The sequence below is a fragment of the Ursus arctos genome, unplaced genomic scaffold, assembly GCF_023065955.2.
Source record: "Ursus arctos isolate Adak ecotype North America unplaced genomic scaffold, UrsArc2.0 scaffold_17, whole genome shotgun sequence".
NCBI classification, from domain to species: Eukaryota; Metazoa; Chordata; class Mammalia; order Carnivora; family Ursidae; genus Ursus; species Ursus arctos.
This window is the reverse complement of record NW_026622841.1, coordinates 51,758,621-51,764,620: the sequence shown is the minus strand read 5'-3', so window position 1 is coordinate 51,764,620 and position 6,000 is coordinate 51,758,621. Positions and strand designations below refer to the sequence as shown.

The window sequence follows — 6,000 nt, the reverse complement described above, 5'->3', positions numbered from 1 at the left end:
AATTCTCCGCAGACGCTGCGCCAGGGAACGGATGGGGCACGCCCACTAATGGGTGGCCGCCTTTCGATTCCATCCCAGGGATGCGGGGCTTTCCCCCTCCGTCCGGGTTGAGTGCGTGTGAGTGCACTTGCCACCGGAAGCCTGAGCGGGCAGAACCCGCAGGCCAAGAGCAAGCTCCTGGAGACCGCCGGGCGCCTCCCCGCGGCCTCGACGCACGTGCCTGGGCTGGGGCCAGGGCTAGTGGCCGCGCCGTAGTAGCTGGGGCGGGTGGGAGAGGCTGGCTCCGGGCCGCGGCCGCCGCCCGCCCGCCGGCTCCGGTGGTTGGGCGGAGGAAGCGCGGGACTCCTCCTCCCCACCGTATTAACATGCACCCAGGGGCGGGTGACCAGCCCAGCCTCGCCTCCCCAGCTAGCCGCGTCCCGGCGCTCAGCCTCCGTGCCAGAGGCGAGCGCTGCGCTCCGGGCGCCGCAATCCCGAGGACACGGCCTCTCCGACACCTCCAGCCCCGGAGAGTCGGCAGCATCATCGGCGGGAGCGGTCGCGGCCGCCTCGGCTCCTCTCTGGAGTCCTTCCCATCACCTCGCTGAGACCCTGTCCCGACCGCGGGGATACCCCTTTTCGTCCTCCCCCCGAGGCTCGTGGGACCGACGGACGGACGCAGGGATCCAGGGCCGGACTGCGGGCAGCGGCAAGGTAACGCCGGGCTGCGCTGCGGGGCTGGGGCGTGCGCGCTCGGCGGCGGCAATCGGAGCCCGGGCCGCCGCCACCACCGCGATCCCGGCGCGCTGGGTGTCTCTTGTCCGCCGCTCGGTCACCGCTCCTCTCGCCCGCGGAGGGACGATGGGCTGGGCTCCCCTGGTCGCTTCTCCTTCGCCATCCGCCGCCTGCGGCGCACTCCCGGACCCCCTGGGGACCCCAGGAACACTGGGGTCAGCGCGCCCCTCTCCGGGCTTGCGGTCCTGGCAGCTCCCCATTGGGGCCCGGGGAGGGGACAGATTTCTAATTGCGACAGGGTCCTGGAAGGGGGAGGGGAGAAGAACACTAGTTCCAGTCATCTCCACCGGCCAAATTCACATCTTCGCCCCCCCTCCCCCCGCCGCCCCCAACCCCTGGTACACCTTGCAGGGGAGGAGGGGGCTGCTCACTGCAGGGGAGTTCTCGACAGGCTCCTGGGTCGTTTGCAAAGCAAGTTGTTGCACTTGCTTTTTAGGTGACATTTTGGCTTTGGTTGTGGAGAGAGCCTCCTCCCGTGTGTGTGTGTGTGTGTGTGTGTGTGTGTGTGTGTGTGTGTGTGTGCGCGCGAATGTGTGCGCGCGCGCAAGAGAGAGAGAAAGCCAGAGAAACAGAGACACAAAGAGAGACAGAAGCACGCAGGGGGAGACCGAGATACAGAAAGAGAGACACACACAGAGGACGGGATTCAAGGGGGAGGTCACTGTAGAGTCGCCCCCCGCCCGCAGCGGGGGCCAATTCCCGGCGAATCGCGTGGCCAACCTTGAGACGCGGTATTCAGCAAATTGAATGAGCGGGGCCAGAGCCGAGACCAAACAGGGACTTCTCCTCGGGGCTGGGAGAGATAACAAATTGCACTTTCATTGAGGGGCGGCTGCAGCTGCGGGAGGGACCTTCGGAGGGCCGCGTGGAGATGAAGACCCTGCATTCAGGACTCCGGCTGCTGCGCTCTTCGAGGAAGGCGAGCTGTCCCTGCTTCACCCGGTGGCCCCCGGGAGGCCGTGGGAAGGGGCGACCCGCGCCGGAGACACTGAGAGCCTGTGCCCGAGCGCGGCTCCCGCCCGCGACTCCCGGGCTCGCCTTCCTCCCGGCCAGTAGCGCTGCGGAATTTTCTATTTGAAAACCCGGGGTCGTGCGAGGCAAGGGGGTTTGAAGTGGCCAGAGGGCCGGGACAGGGACGCGGGTGGGTAGATGTTATTTCTTTTATGGACTCAGGCAAGACTACATTTACACTCCTGACACAGTGAGCCTGGCTTGAGTTCGTGAGAGATTGATGTTTCCTGTCTCCCTTGGCATGACCTGTAAAGTTATGGAATTACAAGGATGAAAGACATATAATAAAAGTAACAATTAAAAACAGATCTTTATCTTTTATAGTCTTCATGAATGGCTTTGTAAAGTGGTAATGGATCAATCTGAGTTGTACGCAGACGCTGGGATGAAGAATGTTTAGAACTAGGAAAGCGATTTTAGGACCGAACTCTCAAACATCTTGCAAATTATTTTTGCCAGGAAGCAGCTAACTGCCTTTTGACTGTTATTTATAGCAGAATTTCAGTGTCAGGAGGCAACTTTCTATTGGCCAATGTAATTTTGCATATATAGCAATGGTCGTTCTTCCAACTTGGACAGAAAGGATATGGAGGCAAGAAATGTTATTAATATCCCCATTCCTATAACGTCAAAAGGATACAGTTTTCTTTGCTTAAATTTTTACAAAGGAAATTCAAAGCCACGAAACATATTGGATATGTATTCATGCAAATATGTGAAATTTAAATGTCCATTCAGGTCATCAAAATTACTCCATTCAGAAAATCTATGTTCTGGCATAAAAGGGAAATCAAAAAGTTCAGAGAAATCTAATGTCAGTAGCTATGTTATTAATTTCCTTTGGATTTATTATCATTTCAGGTTAAAGTTGCAGCAGGGGAAGTCACTGCTTTGAAATAGTCCAAGTTTCAGACCTAAAATTCCATAACTACTTTTGAAAAAAAAAAAAAAACAGGAAAAACAACAGACTCACTTAAGAAAAGACTTACTTGAATGAGAAAAGACTTGAGCACATTTGCAAATACAGCATATTTAAAAAAGCTAGACCTATCTCTATTTCTCTGTTTCTATCAAGGTTCCTATTCTAAGATTAGTTTGCCAAATAAAATATTGTATCTCAAATATTATAGGCAATATAAATATTGCAAACTAAACTGGTTAAGAGATTCCTTAAAAAGTTGTGAAGGAATTTTCTGACAAAACTCTTCAAATAACGCATGAGCAGTTGTGCTTTTGAGAGATAATATGCACAGGAGTTTTCCCTGTGGGGAATTTTCATGGGTTAGTATCTTTAATTTCTCCTTCCACATAAATTTTTTTTCTGCCGGGACTAAACCCTTGGTGACACATATCCGTAATTATTGAAAGCAAGACCTTCTTAAAATATTACGTAGCTGCTATAGAGAATAGGCTAAAACTAAGTGGTATTCTACTTTCCAAATCCTTCTAAGCTTAAGTGTCCTATTGAATCAAACTTGGAAATATAAATTGCATACACTTTGGTCTAACTCCATTAGATATGTGCACCTTTGTTCCATATAGCCAGCTAGATTCATTATTTTTTCATTATTTTTTAAAATCTAAAATTAAACTGGGAGGAAGGGAACTGAATGTTTACTAACTCCTCATTTAGAGAGATGGAGGATAGTAATAGTTGCAGCTACAGCTTAATTGTGGCAAGTACCATATTCTTTGTATGGCAACTTCCAGAAACAAAAAAATTCAGCATTCTGATTTTGATTTGATATATTTTGAATTGAGACAGAATAGTAAAATGCGATCTAAATGTGTGTTTTTATAGTGAAGTTTATATGATAGAGTCCGCTTCGTCTTCTGGCGTCTTCTTCATCATTTCCAGATGAAGAATTGCTCCTCCCTTTATCAGATCCACTGTGCTCCCTGCAGAAGTTTTCTGTTCTTCTCAGGAAGCATAGAACTGGAGGATTTTTATGATTACATCTCTATAGAAACCACACTTGCCTCTCTTTGCTTAATTTAAGGAAACAACGTGGTTGTAAGTTCTTTTGTTTCTTTTCTCTTTTTCCTTGGTAATTATTTCTCCCTGCTAGAGAAGCAGTGCCATTAAAGCGGAAAGGCTGCAAGGACTTTTCAAAAATCTCAACACTTTGCCCCACCCCTCACGTCTCACATTTACAGTCTTGGTCTTACCTCTGGGGGATGTTGCTCTCTTAATACATTTTTATTTGAAAGAAACGCAATCATAAGAAGGCCCTTTTCTAGCATTGCAGAAATTTTTGTGCTGCGGAGACGCTTGGAGCTTCGAAAGCACCCTGTGTCTTGTGCTGTCTTTTATTTCCAGAACATCCTAAGGGCTTATAATTGTCCATTTTCAAAGAGAGGAATCATTTCACTGGCCCCCAAATGACTTCTCCCCACCCCCCCCCTTTTTAAATCATGGGGCATTTGTAGCCTGATTCCTGTTACTGCCCAGTGAAGGTGACTTTCTCTAGATGTGTGGTCTATCAGAATTTGCTGGAGATGCTGTTCCTTCTTCGACCACAGAGCAGGATTTAGAACTAGTCTTCAGTCATTTGCTCTAATTTATTAAACATCCACTGATAACTCATTGTATGAGATACCAGGTACCAGTTGATGTTCTTCTAACACATACTTGGTTTATGCAAAGTAATAATAATTAATTTAATTTAAAAAATATATACCCTTAATACGTAAAGCATTAAAACATTTATGCATATTTGCTACACACACACACACCACCCCCAGAAGCTGGTATTGCATGTGAGATGTGTTGATCCATCAATTTTACGTTCTTCATTCTAGTGAATGGCAGGGACCAGACAAGTGGTGTACAGGTGAGAAACTAGAGTTATTCTCTTCCTTTATTGACTTAAAGGTTGGTGTGTATTGTTCTCTCCTTCCTGTAGGAGTTAGGATTGCAAGGTAAGTGAATCCCACTTCAGAAGATCACCTCCTACACAGGAAGCCCTCTGGACATACAGCCCTAGATCTTTGGCCCAGATCCCTGGACCTTTGCTTGAGTAGATGAGAACCGGGATATGATTGCCCCACTTGGGTTGTTGTGAACGAAATATCACTGCTCTGGATCTGCTGTGAAGATACAAACCCACTTTCCTCCTGGGATTTGCCCAAAACGAAACTGTTCATTTTTATATTTACTAATCGTTGTTTGCTCACCTGTTGTCATTGACGATTTCTAGATCTTCTCTCAACAGTTCGTTAGATTTGTAAGCGGCAACACAAAAGCAAGCCATGAGGAGTGTAGGCTGGCAGTGTATTAACTGTCCAATCCTGCCAGATTTCCTTAGTATTCCGCAGAGTAGGGCTTGGTGAAGCCCCGGCTAAGCAATTAGGAGAGGAGGGTTTGTGGTAGGGCTGGTTCTCTCCCCAGCTGCTGTGTCCCCGTCTGCACCAGGAGGGCTCAGAGACATTGAAATGGCTCCCTCAGGCGGCCTGTGGGGAGGTCTCTCTCTCTCTCTCTCTCTCTCTCTGGGCGTGTTTCCAGCCCTGCTGCTTTACTCTGTGACACGGTTTTGGCTAATTTGAAAACATCTGCTAGAGTAGCTTCCCTTTTAATTCTACTACTGGAGAACGCTTATTAGTATAGGATAGCAGGACTGACATTAACCCTTACTCTGACCTCAAGATCCTACTTACTCTGGAGCCCCTGTCCCGGTTTCAGTTTCAGTGGAAACTCAGAATGAAGTCTATTTCTGGACTAGAAATTTCCCTGCTAGATATCACTGAGATTTCTTTACAAAACACATGCTGCAGTTTCAGAGGCAAATGGCATTTCGATCTTGTCTCCGACTTTGCAACAACTCTTCCATATGATTCATCTTACTACTCCAGTAACAAGGCAAGGTGTAGTCGCTCCCTTGGAAGCTCCTTCCCCAGACATTAACCCAGAAGGCTAAGGAACCTTTTCATCTTTTCAAGCAGGGATGTTTTTTCCATTAGAGCCTCAGGGTGAGTGGGGTGGGAAGGGTGGGAGGGGTCAGGGGTGGGGACAGGACCTTGAAGCAGTAGACACATTTGGAAGTTTGTTGTGCGAGCCCTTGCCTGGGCAATCTGGACTCACCTGATTCTGTAGCTTCTGTGAAGCAGAAAAGACATCTTCTCCCCGCTTGCCTGGGAACACTGTCTCTTTGATTATCTCCTCTTTTCTAGACCTCAGCTGAAAAGTAATTTAATCAGTGAGGCTCTTCAGTTGAA

At 48.6% G+C, this 6,000-nt stretch overlaps 1 protein-coding gene across 1 annotated transcript in view; it reads left to right on the top strand.

The window, feature by feature from the left end:
• The first annotated feature begins 411 nt into the window (after positions 1-411).
• DLGAP1 (DLG associated protein 1) overlaps positions 412-6,000 on the top strand; it is an 843,835-nt gene continuing 838,246 nt past the window's right edge. Inside the window, exon 1 of the mRNA XM_026496025.3 lies at positions 412-693. The gene's annotated coding sequence lies outside the window, so the exon portion shown is untranslated. The remainder of the gene's footprint in view (positions 694-6,000) is intronic.